This window comes from Stegostoma tigrinum, unplaced genomic scaffold (genome assembly GCF_030684315.1).
Source record: "Stegostoma tigrinum isolate sSteTig4 unplaced genomic scaffold, sSteTig4.hap1 scaffold_49, whole genome shotgun sequence".
Classification (NCBI taxonomy): domain Eukaryota; kingdom Metazoa; phylum Chordata; class Chondrichthyes; order Orectolobiformes; family Stegostomatidae; genus Stegostoma; species Stegostoma tigrinum.
Window position 1 is genome coordinate 857917 of NW_026728419.1, and position 14012 is coordinate 871928.

Genomic DNA, 14012 nt, shown 5'->3' on the forward strand with positions numbered 1-14012 from the left:
TTAGTCATGGCCGAGTGGTTAAGGCAATGGATTTGAAATCCATTGGGTTCTTCCTGCGCAGGTTTGAATCCTGCTGACTACGGTTGAAAGCTGAGTAGAAACGCAAAGGCTGTTTATGACAGGAGTCAAAGCAGGACCAGCAAGACTTTTTACTGAGATTGCCAATGGTATGAAAAGGCAAATCTCTGCCGGTCATGTTCAAACAAACCAAACCTTTATAAAAGTTGTGATCAGAGATAATGGGAACTGCAGATGCTGGAGGATCCAAGATAACAAGGTGTGAAGCTGGATGAACACAGCAGGCCAAAAAGCATCTCAGGAGCACAAAAGCTGACGTTTTGGGCCGAGACCCTTCATCAGAGAGGGGGATGGGGTAAGGGTTCTGGAATAAATAGGGACAGAAGGGGAGGCGGACCCACTCCCCATCCCCCTCTCTGATGAAGGGTCTAGATCCAAAACGTCAGCTTTTGTGCTCCTGAGATGCTGCTTGTCCTGCTGTGTTCATCCAGCTTCACACTTTGTTATCTTCATAAAAGTTAACGTGTTTTCGGATATAAACTTGCAGGGATATCCATGGTGAGGCGGTGAGCCATTTGCTGGAACTCCAAACTAAATTTTCTCATGGCGTTGAAAGTGAAATAAGCTTTGAATTCTTGATCTGCAGGCAACGAAAATCATTTGAAGGTCTCACCGAGAACAGCAAAGGGGAGGGGAAGCTGAAATAGTCCACAAGCTGCCCATGGGTATGTGCCAATTTATGAACCCCACCGACCGAATCACTGCAGTTGCTGGGAATGAAAAAAAAAACACAAAAACCCAGGCTGAGCATTATGAACCTTTAGAAGGGAGGGGAGAATGAAGTGTGAACCTGTACAACTGAACAAAGACAGTCAGGCACCTTGCCCTTCTTGAAGAGGCTCACACATTGACTCTGATATTCTCGGGGACATTTGTTGCTGTGTGTGCAAGTATTCTATGTAATTTTCTCCTACACGGATAACTTATATATAAGCCAAGTGTCAGCTTTTGACTCCTCCTCTTACGGTCCCCATGATCATAACCCCACCGCAACCACCAAAACAGCATCTCCCAGACCGCCCATAACCTCATCACCAGCAGCCTCATGCCTCAGCGTTCGCCAACCCCTCACGGCCCGCTTCTACGCACTTCCCAAAATCCATAAACCTGACTGCCCTGATCGACCCAGCGTCCCTGCTCCTGCCCCACCGAACTTATCTCCACTTATCTCGACTCTTTTTCCTCCCCCCGGTCCAGGTGCTCCCCACCTACATCCAGGACACCACCCAATCCCTCCACCTCCTCCAAAACATTCGAATCCTTGGCCGTCAACACCTCATCTTCATCATGGATGTCCAATACCTGTATACTTGCATTCTCCTAAAAAGCTCTCTGCTTCTTCCTGTCCCGCAAGCCAGACCAGTCCCCCTTCACCGATAGACACCAAACTGAACTCGTCCTTAATCTGAGCAACTTCTCCTTTAACTCCAGCCACTTCCTGCAGATGAACGGGGTGGCCACAGTGGCACAAACTGTACCTGCCTCTTTGTGGGAAATATGGAACAGTCCCTTTTCCACAGTTACACTGGCCCTATCCCCCAACCTCTTCTTCTGTTACATCGATGACTGTATCAATGCTGCTCCATTCTCGCACGAGGAGCTTGCACATTTCATCTACCTTTCCAACACCTTCCACCCCAACCTGACGTTCACCTGGGCCATTTCTGATACCTGTTTGTCCTTCCTAGACCTCTCTGCTCCCAAAATGAGGTGATCTACTCCCGGACATCTGAGGTGTCTTTGTTTTTCAAGGACGGCAATGGCCGCACACACACACACACACACACACACACACACACACACACACACACACACACACACACACACACACACACACTCACACACACACACACGCACAACCCCCCCGCAACAGTGGTTGCAAATATCCTTGACCCCATCTTTTGCATTTCCCACACCTCAGCCCTTACACTCCCTCCCCACAATCAAAACAAATAGAGAATTCCCCTTGTCCTCACGTATCACCCCATCAATCTCCGGATCTAACACATCATTCTCCATCACTTTCACCACCCACAATCTGACCCCACCACCAAAGACATTTTTCCCTCCCCACCCTGATCAGCTTTCTGGAGGGACCACGCTCTCCATGGCTCCCTCTTCCACTCCACACTTCCCACGAGCCCCACCAGCCCTGGCACCTTTCCCTGCAACCGCAGGAAGTGCTACACCTGCCCCTACACCTCCCTCCTCACTTCCATTCCAGGCGCCAAGAAAACCTTCCACACTAAACAGATGTTCACCTGTACATCTGCTGATGAGGTCTTTTGCACCCTCTGTTCCCAATGTGGCTTCCTCTACATCAGGGAGACCAAACGCAGGCTGAGAGATCACAGGGAGCATTTACACTCAGTTTGTGACAAACAACAACTCCCAGTCGTAAAACCACTTCAACTCCCCCTCCTGCTCCCTTGTCCCTTGATGACATGACCATCCCGGGCCTCCTCCAGTGTCACGACGATGCCACCCGAAGGTTGGAGGAACAGGACCTCATATTCGGCCTGGGAACCCTGCAGCCCTGTGGTATTAATGTGGACTTCACAAGCTTCAAAATCTCCCAAACCCTGACCTCATCCCAAGATCAGCGCCCGCTCATCCCTGCCCCTTGACTTGCCCATCTTCTCTCGAACATATTCACCTCTCCCTCCTCACTGAACAACCCACATCCCCACTCCCTTCCTACACTCACCTCTTCAAGCTTCATACCCGCCTCATTGACCTGTCTATCTTCTTTCCCACCCTATCCACTCAACTATCTACCTGCTATCACTGTCCACCCATTTATTTCAGAGACCCCTCACCCTCCCCATTTCTGAAGAAGGGCCCAGACCTGAAACGTCAAGTTTCCTGATACTCCATTGCCGCCCGGCCTGCTGTGTTCACCCAGCTCCACACCTTGTTATATCAGACACTTCTTTTGTCTCTTCTTCTCCAATACCAATCCCCTTCACTTGACAGCTTTTATCGGCGAAATTCTCCCAGCCTTCACCCGCTCATTCCCTCTGTTCACCGTCCACACCCCCCCCCCCGCCCACTTTCTATGCCCTTGCTCACTGATCTGAACCAATCTCCCAGTTTCGGAGTCCACAGCAGAGAAAAAGGCCCTTTGGACCATCGAATTATTGCTGGTCAAATAACTATTCAAGTGTCATTTCCAGCACTTTTCCCAGAGATGTGTCCGAAATGTCATCACAATTCAACAGAAATTGCTGAAAAAACTCTGTATGTCTGGCACCATCTGCGGAGAGAATAGATCTAAGGAAGGGAAACTTGACACAAAATGTTAACTCTGATTTCTGTTCACAGATACTGCCAGACCTGCAGAACTTTGTCAACAATTGTATCAGAGATAATGGGAACTGCAGATGCTGGAGAATCCAAGATAATAAAGTGTGAAGCTGGATGAACACAGCAGGCCAAGCAGCTTCTTAGGAGCACAAAAGCTGACGTTTCGAGCCTGGACCCTTCATCAGAGAGGGGTTGGGGTGAGGGTGTGGAATATACAGGGAGAGAGGGGGAGGCGGACCGAAGATGGAGAGAAAAGAAGATAGGTGGAGAGGACAGTATAGGTGGGGAGGTAGGGAGGGGTGAGGTCAGTCCAGAGAAGATGGAGAGGACAAGCAGGTGGGGTGAGGTTAGTAGGTAGGAACTGGAGGTGCGGCTTGAGGTGGGAGGAAGGGATGGGTGAGAGGAAGAACAGGTTAGGGAGGCACAGACAGGCTGGGCTGGTTTTGGGATGCAGTGGGGGGAGGGGATGAGCTGAGCTGGTTGTGTGATGCAGTGGGGGGAGGGGACGAACTGGGCTGGTTTTGGGATGCGGTGGGGGAAGGGGAGATTTTGAAGCTGGTGAAGTCCACATTGATACCATTGGGCTGCAGGGTTCGCAAGCGGAATATGAGTTGCTGTTCCTGCATCCTTCGGGTGGCATCATTGTGGCACTGCAGGAGGCCCATGATGGAGATGTCATCTAAAGAATGGGAGGGGCAGTAGAAATGGTTCGCGACTGGGAGGTGCAGTTGCTTATTACGAACAGAGAGGAGGTGTTCTGCAAAGCGGTCCTCAAGCCTCCGCTTGGTTTGCCCAATGTAGAGGAGGCCACACCGGGTACAATGGATACAGTATACCACATTGGTAGATGTGCAGGTGAACCTCTGCTGAATATCGAAAGTGATCTTGGGGCCAGGGATAGGGGTGAGGGAGGAGGTGTGGGGGAAATTGTAGCATTTCCTACAGTTGCAGGGGAAGGTGCTGGGTATGGTGGGGTTGGAGGGCAGTGTGGAGCGAACAAGGGAGTCATGGAGAGAGTGGTCTCTCCGGAAAGCAGACATGGGTGGGGATGGAAAAATGTCTTTAGTGGTGGGGCCGGATTGTAGATGGCGGAAGTGTCAGAGGATGATGCGTTGTATCCGGAGATTAGTCGGGTGGTGTGTGAGAACGAGGAGGATCGTCTTTGGGCGGTTGTGGCGGGTGCGGGGTGTGAGGGATGTGTTGCGGGAAATGCGGGAGAAGCGGTCAAGGGCGTTCTCGACCACTGTGCGGTAAAGTTGCGGTCCTTGAAGAGCGTGGATATCTGGGGTGATCGGGAGTGGAATGCCTCATTCTGGGAGCAGACGCAGCGGAAGCGGAGGAATTGGGAATAGGGCATGGAATTTTTGCAGGGAGGTGGGTGGGAGGAGGTGTATTCCAGGTAGCCGTGGGAGTCGGTGGGCTTGAAATGGACATCAGTTACAAGCTGGTTGCCTGAGATGGAAACTGAGAGGTCCAGGAAGGTGAGGGATGTGTTCGAGATGGCCCAGGTGAACTGGAGGTTGGTGTGGAAGGTGTTGGTGAAGTGGATGAACTGTTCGAGCTCCTCTGGGGAGCAAGAGGCGGCAACAATACAGTCATCAATGTAACGGAGGAAGAGGTGGGGTTTGGGGCCTGTGTAGGTGCAGAAGAAGGACTGTTCCACATAACCTAAAAAGAGCCAGGCATCCCTGGGGCCCATTCGGTTGCTTATGGCCACCCACTTTGTCTGTAGGAAGTGGGAGGAATCAGAAGAGAAGTTGTTGAGGGTGAGGACGAGTTCGGCTGGGCGGATGAGGGTGTCGCTGGAGGGGGACAGGTTGGGCCTCCGGGACAGGAAGAGGCGGAGGGCCTTGAGGCCATCTGCATGTGGAATATACGTGTATAGGGACTGGATGTCCATTGTGAAAATGAGGTGTTGGGGGCCAGGGAATTGGAAGGTCTGGAGGAGTTGGACGGCACGGGTGGTGTCACGGACGTAGGTGGGGAGTTCCTGGACCAAAGGGGAGAAAATGGAGTCCAGATAGGTGGAGATGAGTTCGGTGGGGCAGGAACAGGCTGAGACAATGGGTCAACCAGGGCAGGCAGGTTTGTGGGTTTTGAAAAGGAGATAGAAACGGGCCAGTGCGGGTTTGGGGTGTGGATTTTTGGACGGCCCGTTTCTATCCCCTTCCCAAAATCCACAAACCTGCCTGCCCTGGTCGACCCATTGTCTCAGCCTGTTCCTGCCCCACCGAACTCATCTCCACCTATCTGGACTCCATTTTCTCCCCTTTGGTCCAGGAACTCCCCACCTACGTCCGTGACACCACCCGTGCCCTCCAACTCCTCCAGAACTTCCAATTCCCTGGCCCCCAACACATCATTTTCACGATGGACGTCCAGTCCCTATACACCTGTATTCCACATGCAGATGGCCTCAAGGCCCTCCGCTTCTTCCAGTCCCGCAGGCCCGACTAGTCCCCCTCCACCGACACCATCGTCCGCCTAGCCGAACTCGTCCTCACCCTCAATAACTTCTCTTTTGATTCCTCCCACTTCCTACAGACAACGTGGGTGGCCATGGGCACCCGCATGGGCCCCAGCTATGCCTGCCTCTTTGTCGGTTCCGTGGAACAGTCCCTCTTCCGCACCTACACAGGCCCCAAACCCCACCTCTTCCTCCGTTACATTGATGACTGTATCAGAGCCACCTCTTGCTCCCCAGAGATGCTCGAACAGTTCATCCACTTCACTATCACCTTCCGCCCCAACCTCCTGTTCACCTGGGCCATCTCCAAAACATCCCTCACCTTCCTGGACCTCTCAGCATCCATCTCAGGCAACCAGCTTGTAACTGATGTCCATTTCAAGCACACCAACTCCCACAGCTACCTAGAATACACCTCCTCCCACCCACCTTACTGCAAAAATTCCATCCCCTATTCCCAATTCCTCCGCCTCCGCTGCATCTGCTCCCAGGATGAGGCATTCCACTCCCGCACATCCCAGATGTCCAAGTTCTTCAAGGACCGCAACTTTAACCCCAAAGTGGTCAAGAACGCCCTTGACCGCTTCTCCCGCGTTTCCCGCAACACATCCCTCACACCCCGCCCCTGCCAAAACCGCCCAAAGACGCTCCCCCTCCTTCTCACACATCACCCCACCATCCTCTGGATACAACGCATCATCCTCCGACACTTCCACCATCTACAATCTGATGCCAACACCCAAGGCATTTTTCCATCCCCACCCTTGTCTGCTTTCCGGAGAAACCACTCTCTCCGTGACTCCCTTGTTCGCTCCACACTGCCCTCCAACCCCACCACACCCGGCACCTTCCCCTGCAACCGCAGGAAGTGCTACACTTGCCCCCACACCTCCTTTCTCACGCCTATCCCAGGCCTCAAGATGACTTTCCATATTAAGCAGAGGTTCACCTGCACATCTGCCAATGTGATATACTGTATCCATTGTACCCGGTGAGGCCTCCTCTACATTGGGGAAACCAAGCGGAGGCTTGAGGACCGCTTTGCAGAACACCTCCGCTCAGTTCGCAATAAACAACTGCACCTCCCAGTCGCGAACCATTTCCACTCCCACTCCCATTCTTTAGATGACATGTCCATCATGGGCCTCCTGCAGTGCCACAATGATGCCACCCAAAGGTTGCAGGAACAGCAACTCACATTCCGCTTGCGAACCCTGCAGCCCAATGGTATCAATGTGGACTTCACCAGCTTCAAAATCTCCCCTTCCTCCACCGCATCCCAAAACCAGCCCAGTTCGTCCCCTCCCCCCACTGCATCACACAACCAGCTCAGCTCATCCCCTCCCCCCACGGCATCCCAAAACCAGCCCAGCCTGTCTCTGCCTCCCTACCCTGTTCTTCCTCTCACCCATCCCTTCCTCCGACCCCAAGCCGCACCTCCACCTCCGACCGACGAACCTCATCCGACGTCCTTGATCTGTCCGTCTTCCCTGGACTGACCTATCCCCTCCTGACCTCCCCAGCTATACCATCCTCTCCACCTATCTTCTTTTCTCTCCATCTTCTTTCTGCCTCCCCATCTCTCCCTGTTTATTCCAAAACCCTCACCCCATCCCCCTCTCAGATGAAGGGTCTAGGCCTGAAACGTCAGCTTTTGTGCTCCTGAGATGCTGCTTGGCCTGCTGTGTTCATCCAGCTTCACACTTTATTATTATGAACTTTGTCAACAATATCTGCTTTGTTTCTGATATACAACATCCACAGTTCTTTCAGCGCTTATTTTTTACAGCTAAAGACCAGTGCAATGTGATGATGGTTTTCACCTCTCCCACATTTCCAGGCTGTGAGTTTCAGATTCCCACTATCTGAGTGAAAAAAAATCCTTACATCTCATCTAATGTGTCTGTCCTAGGCCCCCCCTCCCCGATACTGATTCCACCGCCAAGCACAAAGATTCATCTTGTTTACTCTGTCTGTTTCCCTCATAAATGTACACCTCACACTCATGTCCTCGCCACCCTCCCCTGCCCCCCGTCTCTCAGTGTATAACAAAAACAGAAGTTGCAAGAAAAGCTCAGCAGGTCTGGCAGCATCTGTGAAGAAAAAAAGTGTTAACCTTTTGGGTCTGGTGACCCTTCCTCAGTCTATGCTGCTCGAAAGAATCTAACCCCAGTCTCTGGGGGCGGAGAGATTCCCTGCTGATAGATTAGATTCTGTCCTGCTGGGTGTCTCTCACATTCACTTTTAGTCTTTCAGATTTGAACCATCAGCAGTGTTCTTTCGTTCTGTAATCCTAACACATGGATTATACATTATCAATAATTTAATTCACGATTCTATATGTGTTTTGTAGTTTGCTTGAAACTGTGATAAATATTTGAGGCCTTTCTCATTTGGGAGAGAGTTTAAATGTATTTTCAATGTAACCAGCTCCCCCCAATTCGATCAGTTGCCAGCTTTGCAGGCCTTCGATGCACTGGCTGATGTAAGAAGTCAAATTGGCGACAGTTTCTGAAACAGTTGTATAAAGTCTCTTCAGATCTTCGCTGAGACCCTGCACGCAGAACAAACAAAGTGTTGATCGTGTCTCTTCAGCCGAATGAGAATTCCTTACGATCTGTAACAGAAATGAATGGGTTTATTGAAGCAATTTCCCAAATTTATCCAGCGTCTGACAGTGTAATTTGCAGTCATGTGGGCTGCTCAAAGATGAGGGCAATAGCTTTAAAATATTCATTTAAAATCCTGGAATAAGTGCTCAAAATTGGTTTTAATGTTCTGCAGGAAAAACAAAGTCATTTTGTTTCTCTCCAGCACCGTCTTTTTAAAATTTTCTTGTAATTATCTCTCTTCCTCCTCTACTTGGATCATAGGTCAACCCTTCCCTTGCTATTCAGCTGTTAACATTTTACTCACACCATCTAACACTTTTTGATCACTGACAGAGACTTATTTTTGGACAGAGGCTCATCAGTTCCGACGTGCCACAGCAAAAACCCACAATGGCCTCCTCAGAAGACAGACACAGGATGCAACCTAGAGAGCGCCCTTCATCATAAAGAATTCCCCAGAGCGGAGACATTGCACCATGTTCTCCACAGCCTTCAACATGTCAATGATGATGACCAGCATCTCACCAAGATCATCCATACACCTTCACTTCTCTGTTCAAACAACCTCCAAACCTTAATCAGGCTGTCGTTCGCAGCCAGCTACTCAACCTTCAGGACAAATTCGACCACAACACCACACAACCCTGCCACTGGCACCTCTGAAAGATGTCAGATCATTGACATGGATACTAGCATCACACATGCAGCCACCACCCACCACATAAAGGGAGATACTTATGTGACTGGGCCAACATTATCGACCTCACACAGTGCAGGTAAGAATGCCCCGGGCTTAGTATATTAGTGAGAACATGCAGACGCTATGACAACGGATGAATGGACTCTGTGCAACAATTGCCAGACAAGAATGTTCCCTCCCAGTTGGGGAACACTTCAGCAGTAAAGTACATTAAGCGTCCAATCTTCGGGAAAACATGCAACGTGACCTTTGAGATACACGACAAAGCAGAATCACCGAGCAGAAACTGATAGCCAAATTCCATGCCCATGAAGACAGCCTCAATCATGATCTTAAGTTCATGTCTACATGTGATCCCCCTGTACTGTTCTGCATCTATAAAATCTTCCTTATTGTCCTATTTCAACACCATCACCTTGATAAATTGTTATGACATCTCTCTCTTGATTAGTTAGTACAATTTTGGATTATTTATTACTTTGGTTAGACTATCAGCAAGTGATTCTTATACCTATCACATAATTCCAGCCATAACAAGGTGTGGAGCTGGATGAACACAGCAGGCCAAGCAGCATCTTAGGAGAAGGAAAGCTGATGTTTTGGGCCTAGACCCTTCATCAGAAATTGGTTTGTGCCAACCACAACCTTATTTTTAGTTTGTTTTTGTAATTATCTCTCTGCCTCATTTAATCAGAACACAGGTCATCCCTTCACCTGTTATTCAGCTGTTGACACTTTACTCACACCGTTTAACACTTTAGATCACCTGCAGAGACTGTTTATAGGAGACTGCACTCAAACCATTTGTACGATCTTTTGATCTCTCTGCCCATAAAATCTGGCAATGGAGATTGGAGAGCGAAGTCAAACCCTCTGCTTGCCCCAGTCTCACGCTGTGTGGAGCTGGGGAAGAGAGAATCATTGATGGATGTGTTTTGAATCCAATCTTGTTGTAGCTTTTTCATGGGTTAAATGCAGGTCGGTGGTCACTCAAATTGCTTGATCCAAAATAACTAAAGTTGTGTGCCTGGATGGTCTCAAACACCCGACTTTTCAGTTTACACCTAATGCTGACCGGTTGAGCCATAAAAACTGGCATCAACAAGCCATGCAAAATCCGCTGAAGCAGGGTGTTAGCGGAGTTCTGAAGGGCCGTTGTGAAGCCAGAGCTCTTGCTGTTTTCGGAGTCTGTTGCCCATTTTCCCACTTGCAGCACCGACAGTATCAGAGGCCCAAGCAGCCACAGTTACCCAGAAGAAATGTAAACATTGCAAACTTGAAGTTGCCCAGCTCCTTCAATGTGACTGCCTGAGGTAGATCACTCGTGATTTTGGTTACCGGTAAGATTCATACCCATGACTCGATAGAGACTAGAGCTTAAATGTAGTGATTTTGACCACTCTGTCAAACTATCTACAAACAATTACTGCAGCCAGGCTATAGAAGCCCTTTCACATAGCTTCTTCGTCAGATCTTCCTTATCGATTTTGTCCAAGATCTTGTTGATGAATGGTCAAAAATACTCCGCCACGTCACTGTTGACAATTTGAGATTCTCCTGTTCCACCTGCAGCTGGAAAGATATCAGAAATACTGGAGTTAGAGAAAAATCTCTCAATTGAGGGAATACTTAAGGAACAGGCGATGTCACTGTGCTACTGTTGCTGCATGATGACATCACACATGGGAACACAGGGCATCTGGGTTTGTGCAAACCAGAGATCACCCACACATTGGGAAGGACGTAGGTCGCTGAGAGGGAGCAGACGTGTTCCTTTGCCAGGAAGGTTAAAAATGGAAAGGCTTACGATGTCAGGGATTAACTGAAGCTGAAGGGAGATTTGACGGAACTATAATGTTTACTGTTGGTTGAGGCAACGTAGACAAAACAAGGGGTTCACATTAACTGAAAAGAAATGGATCATGGGATACAAATGTCAGATTTAGATCAACATGAAGGTTATAACGGTTAAATTACCTGCAGTGAATGGTAATGACAGGGACCCGAATACTTACACTCAAAAGGCCAATAATGTCCAGTTTCTGATTAATCGATTGATCATGCCAAATTTTGATTTGATGTTTGTTTAAAGTTTCCTGTCTGTGATTTGTTTTAATATATTCTGTAAAAGAAGTTTAGTAAGGACACTGTCAGTCTCGGTTGGAAATCAGACACACAAATTATTCCTTTTGTTTGATTTAATATTTTATATGTAGGTCCTCAAATGAGCCTCAGTGAAAGAAGCTTCAAAAATCAATCACTATCAGTGCAGAGATAAAAGTACAATAACTGGTTCTAAACATTAGCACTATTTCTCTCTCCCTAGATGTTGCCAGGCTTATGGGGTGCTCCAACACCTCTCTTTTATTTCAGGAATTCACGACATCCCTCCTCCTGGCCGAGGATGACCAGGTATACTCAGAACAGACATTGTCATACATTGTGAAGGAGGGGAGGATCATCAGAGGAGATAGATGCATTCATAAAATCTCCCTCCAACTCCAGGTGGTCCATCGCTTCACAACTCCGTCAGTCCTGAAACTTTCTGGTTTATGAATGAATCTATCTCCTCTGAAGATCCTACTGCAGCAACAGTAGCACAGTGAGACCACCTGTTCCTTAGGGATTTCCTCAACTGACAGAATTTTCTCTAACTCCAGTATTTCTGATATCTTTCCAGCTGCAGGTGCAACAGGAGAATCTCAAATTGTCAACAGTGACGTGGTGGAGTATTTTTGACCATTCGTCAACAATGTTGAGTTTTAGTGCTGTGCCTGTTACCTGTGAGATGTGCTGTAGCTTTAGGGCTGGTGTGTCTCCTTTAGTATGGATCTGAATCCATTTCAGTATATTGCTCTGTTTCACTTCTGCCTTACCTCTGTCTCTAATAATGTGGAAGTACCTGTCTGTTGAATGCTTCTGTTACTCTATCAGATGACGTCCAGATGAGCTTTCCACCACATTTCTTTCATTGAACCCTATGGTTTCAGAAGCTTTGTCTTCCCACAGTATGTTTTGTAGTCAGGAATTATTCTTAATGCAGTCCTTTTCTTTTCTGTTCTGAGCTTATATTAACCAACAAGTTCTGCACCATGTCATTCATTCAACATTTCCTGATAAATGAACTTTGGATCACTCTCCACAGGTATCAGTAACTATTGCCAATCCTCAGTTACCTCTGGAGAATTTGATGTTTGACCTTTCTCGACGATTGCAGTCCATGTAATGAAGTCGCACTTGCAACAATATTAGGTAAGGAGTTACCAAATGATCGTGAAGGATTAGTGATGTTTTCCAAAAGAACAATTTAAATGTTTTCACATTTTTGATTCAATCCAATGATCTGACATATTACACAAGGTTGTCACAAAACAGTATTTGATACCAGGCACTTATTAGGACAAGTGACCCAAAACTGGCCAATGAAGTAGGTTTCAAGGAATATCCTGAACAAACAAAGGGACTTTGAAAACCAGGGATGTTTAGGGAGTAAATTCAAGAGTTTATGGCCTTGGAAACTGAGGCCATGAAAAAGGTGGGAAAGTTAAAGCCAGAAATCCACAGGAGGTTGGAAGTCAGGGAGAACAAATATCTTGACGGAAAAATAAAAAGAACAGTAGATGCTTGAAAGTAGTAACACAAACAGAAATTCATGAAAAACTCAGCATATCTGGCAGTGCTTGTGGAGAGAGAACAGCATTATTGTTTTGTGTCCAGTGACCCTTCTTCAGATATATCTCAGCGGGTTTTGCAGCTGGAGGCACTATCAAAAGAAGGAGGTTTGATGACAAAATTTCAAAATAAGGATATGAATTTCAATACCTTGGTGCTTTGCCACCCAGAAAATGTGTATGTTAATGAGCAAAACCCGAAGATGTTGAAATTGGTGAGAGTAAACACACAGGCAGTAGATTTTTGGGTCATTTCAAGATTTCAGGGCAGTAGAATTAAGAAGCCGGCCGGGAGTGTGTTTGGGGAGTTAAGTCGAGAGGTAACAAAGGAATGCATGAGAGTTTCAGCAACAGATGAACTGAGATCTTGTTGAGGTTGAAATTATACGTGGTCTTTGTGGTAATGGGCGTGGGGGTGAGAAATGTGGTTGGAAGCTCATCTTGGGGTGAAATATTGCACCATGACTGTGAGCAGTGTGTTACCAGCCAGTTACCAGGGGCAGGGATGGAGTCAGTGGTGAGGGAGTGGAGTTTGGCTGCCAGCCTGGACTGACATTTAGCATTGTCGATTTAAATGTGATCTACATCCCTTTTCAAACAGGAATGGACTTGGCAGAAGAACTGATTTATGAACCAACTGTCAGCCTTATTGAGACAAAGTGTGGAGAAGTTTATCTGTTATGAAGTAAACTATAGTGACAACTCAGACAGGTATTTCCAGTTGAATGTGGGTTATACTGCTAGTGTCAATAACTAGCAGTGAAACAACTTATTGAAGTTTTTGCAGCCTCGGTCTTCAAACTGTTTCCTCCGTCTTGGGCTTTTACCTTCTGATTCTCCTTGTTTTCTATTGCACAGACCTTTCTTAAGAATCTCTTTTATGCTTGTTCTTTTTTGATTAACATCCCTCTCTGCCCAATCACAGTTCATATGAACAACACTCACCTCACTTCACCACGTGGTGTTCTTCATATTCATAATTATTCTCTTTCATCTTACCTGAGGACTGTTATACCTGTATTTATTACCCTTATTTCACCGCCATTTCCCTATTCGCTGGCAGAGCGGTATCAAGAGCTATCTTTAGCTTTGAGCTGCAGGAAGCATTTTCAATCGCGACTTATTAAAAAATAACAAAAGAACTGGGATGTTGTCAATCAGGAACAAAAACAAAGTTG

The 14012-nt window shown here is 47.7% G+C and overlaps 1 non-coding gene across 1 annotated transcript; it reads left to right on the forward strand.

Moving 5' to 3' along the window:
- On the forward strand, window positions 1-82 carry trnas-uga (transfer RNA serine (anticodon UGA)). Its single transcript has one exon. It is a non-coding gene; the product is annotated as a tRNA-Ser (tRNA).
- Window positions 83-14012: the final 13930 nt, after the last annotated feature.